Raw genomic sequence first — 3918 nt, forward strand, 5'->3', positions numbered from 1 at the left:
AGAGAGGAGGAACGTGAAAAAGAAAATAGCGACTGAAAAGAACGAGAGGAAGAGAAGTTTGAAACGTCACCTAAAACCGCTTGAAGCGTGAAACCTCGTCGGAAATCGTCGCCTGAAGCGTGATAACCTGCCGGAAATATTTTAAAACGTCACCAGGACCACCTGAAGTCGACGGAATCGTTGCCTGCCTTTCACCTGGCGGCTGAATCGACACCTAAACGACTGCCATCATCGTGGGACAAAGAACGAGAGGAATAGAAGTTAAAAGAAACTCGTCGGAAATCGTCTAAAGTCACAGGATATCGCTGAAGTCGACGGAATAGCCATTTCTCTCTCATCTATAGGCAGAATCGTCACCTGAGCCATTGCCATCATCGTCGGACAAAGAACAAGAGAAAGAGATGCTCAAAAAACCCACGCCGGAAATCGCATGATATCACCAAAAATAGCCAGAAGTCACGCGTTTTTGGTTGCCTCTCTCATCTGGCAACTAATTTTTTGCTAGGGTTAAAAGACAAAGTAAGCATTTTATATCCTATAATTTTACGTTTACAACCTATTTCTTTAAAAGATATTTCAATTTCCACCTTTAAGTGTATACATTACAACCTATCTCTTTATAAGATATTTCAATTTCTACCTTTAAGTGTATACATTTAATTATTGATGTCTATATTTATTTATGCAACTCAATATATAAAACATGCAAATCAATATATCGTTTAAAAGTTAAAACTTGATATATCAGTATAACACTTGGTATCTCAATTGTTTGGTAAATAAACATTTCGATTTAACTAAACAAATCAAAATAAACAATCAAACAATTTTGAAGAGCTTTATACCTTTTATAATTTACGTACATATTTATTTATTTTACCAAAACACCAAATTTTATAATAGTTAATTTTTTTAACATCAAATTTTATAATAGTTTTTTTTAATAGAATACATAAATTTTAAAAATTGTACATATTTAATTTTCGTTAATACATCTTTTATAAAATTTAAAAATATTATATTATTTGATGCTTTTTTGTATATAGAGATGTTTAAGTTATTTAGAATCAACGTAGTTGCTCGAGATGAAGATACTTCTACCAAAAAGTCGTCTTTTTCCACGAAACAGGTTACATATTTATACTACGTTATAACGTTTTATATTTTTCATATAAACTAAAACACGTAAAATTCAATTTTAGATGTTCAAGTCTCATGAGGAATTGTTTGAGTGGACACAAAACAAAGCACTCTATAGGATATGTCATTATCAACAAAAGATCAAAGTTGTATGTCAACGGATTCGTGTATAAAGTCATAATTATGTGTGATCGTGGGGGTGAATCTAAAGATACTAACACGATTAGAGCATCTGAACTAGAAAGACTAATTGTAAATTTGAACTGGAAGGAAAGTATTGAAAATATCATAATAAATGGACGTTGAGGGTAATATGTGATGATCATATTCATCCACATGCACAACATATGGAGGGCCATCTGTATTTAAGATGGTTATATGTTGACGAGACTCGTTTGATGGAAGATTTAACAAGAAAGATTTTGGCGCCACGTTATATTCTGTCAACCTCGAAGGCGCAAACGAAAATAATGTGTCGGTAGCTCAAACAATGTATAACGCACAACAAAAGATTCGCAGACACGAGTAAGCAGGAAAAACTCCAATGCAGGTTCTTATGTCCATTTTGCACACCAATAATTATTTGTATGAGCTTACTACAGGCACCTTTCTGGCGACATTGGTTTCATATGCCTTTGACTTGTTACTTAATTGCCAACAAGTTTGGTGTGATCGTTCATTGTTTAAGCCACGAACAATCTACGACATATTTCTCACTTTGGAGAGGTCCCGAAGAGTTTCAACCCCACTGAGCCATTACGTTGACACTTGTAAACGGTAATCATTATATGTCGGTATTTTTGAAAGGAAATTACCCAATGCCTCCTACCACAACATATTGGAATGCCCGTAAAAGTATGTCCTCATCTACATAGCAAACTATGTATTGGCCGCGTTTTGATTTATACAATCAACTTAGGTCTCGTACTTCTGAAACATCTTGGATACATATTAAAGATTAAGTGTGAATGTATTTGAACTTGTTTATTGTTTTTTGCATCAAAATATTATTTTTTATTTGAATTTTTTTTATTATTTGTTGTGTTAAAATATTATTGTATTATTATTGTGTTGTGTTTTAACTTTCTTTTTTTAATTGAATAAAAATATTTACACATCTCTTATAAAAAAATAATATTAAAAATCATCTGTTTAATAGATGAAAAAAAAAATAACATTTTAGTAAATAGAATTTATAAATAATTAATACATCATAACCTGAGTATTAAAAATAATATTAATTAGTAAAAAATATGTCTTTATAATCTAATTATAAAAAAATAATCATTAGATGTAGTGATAAGTATAAAAAGGGGTAGGAATAGATGATATCGATACCCTTGCATTTTTTTTTTTTAAATAAGAATCTTATCTTCTCCTTTGACCAAACAAGTTGCTTTTGTTTTTCACCTAACTCCAAAGTTTTTCCATACAAGCACATCATATGATCGATCACTTTGAGTCTTGGGGGTTTGATAGTTGATCCATTTCACCAAGTTTCTAAGCAATTGATCAATGTGTAAGTTTTCCCTAACAATGGTTTGATATTTAAGATCCTTTAAGCATAACTTCAATATATGGCTTCTTCTTCAAATTCATTGATTCACAAGTGCTTTAAGTATGATGTGTTTTTGAACTTCAAAGGTGAAGACACAAGCAACAAATTCATCGATCATCTATATTATGCTCTTCAGCAGAAAAGCATTTACACTTACAAGGACGATGAGAGAATCAAGAAAGGGGAAAGGATCAGTGATGAGCTCTTAGGATCCATTTAAGACTCAAAATTCTACATCATTGTACTCTCCAAGAACTACGCATCTTCATATTGTTGCTTGGATGAGCTGTTGAAGATAATAGAGTGTCATAAAACAACCGAACATACAACTTACCCTGCCTTCTATGACGTGGAACCCTTAAAAGTCCGCAAACAGAGTGGAGCAGTTGGATAAGCCTTTGACAAACATGGAAACTGTAACACCCTTGTTCCAGGCTATGCCTTAGTAAGATGATGTAATAGATATGTTCAACCATTGTAACTCATTTTGAAGTAATAAAGAGGAATTATGTGCTTATATACTTGTTTATAATGATATAATAAATTAAGATGAAAATAAGCGCCAAAAATAAAATGTTAGATAAACCCGTTATCGATGAATAAAGTTGTATTGGTCGTGACAAGGATTCCGGATATATAAAAAACACCGAAATCCGAGTTATAACGAATAAATTATGGTATGTCGAAGTTTCGCGACAAAACCGGCACGACACTATGTGACGTAAATAGTGAATTTACGATAGAGGACGTTTTAGAATTATCGATCTAAAAAAAAGTTGAGTAAGCATTAAACCGAGAGCGTGCATAAAAAGAATGCCAAAATCTGACTTTGTATGATGAAGTTATGATTTTTCTAAGATTTGACATAGCAGTGCACAACCTGGAATTCGAATTTCAGATCGAGCGGTTTTTGGCAAACGCAACCTAAATGAGAATTGAAGATCTCATTATTAGTAGTGCAACGGTAAAAAGACAGATAAAAATGGACGTCGGATGAAGAAGTTATGAATTTTTAATGGACTTTTCCTGTCCCGGCCTGTTAAAAATATAGCTTTAAAAATAAAGTCAAAATTAGCCGACGGAGTCTAAACAAAAGTTGTAGAGTACGATCCCACCTACGCGAGAATATAAAGAAGACAAAACTGCAAAAATGGTCCCTATGATTTCTCATTTTATATGGTTACGATCCAAACATTTGAAAAGTTTCAGATCTGGTCATT

At 32.6% G+C, this 3918-nt stretch overlaps 1 long non-coding RNA gene across 1 annotated transcript; it reads left to right on the plus strand.

Moving 5' to 3' along the window:
* The first annotated feature begins 2513 nt into the window (after positions 1–2513).
* On the plus strand, positions 2514–3215 carry LOC145088260 (uncharacterized). The gene is made up of 2 exons (XR_013701047.1): positions 2514–2659; positions 2785–3215. It is a non-coding gene; the product is annotated as an uncharacterized LOC145088260 (long non-coding RNA).
* Positions 3216–3918: the final 703 nt, after the last annotated feature.

Source organism: Lactuca serriola, chromosome 1, assembly GCF_051521515.1.
Source record: "Lactuca serriola cultivar US96UC23 chromosome 1, Lser_US96UC23_V15, whole genome shotgun sequence".
Classification (NCBI taxonomy): Eukaryota; Viridiplantae; Streptophyta; class Magnoliopsida; order Asterales; family Asteraceae; genus Lactuca; species Lactuca serriola.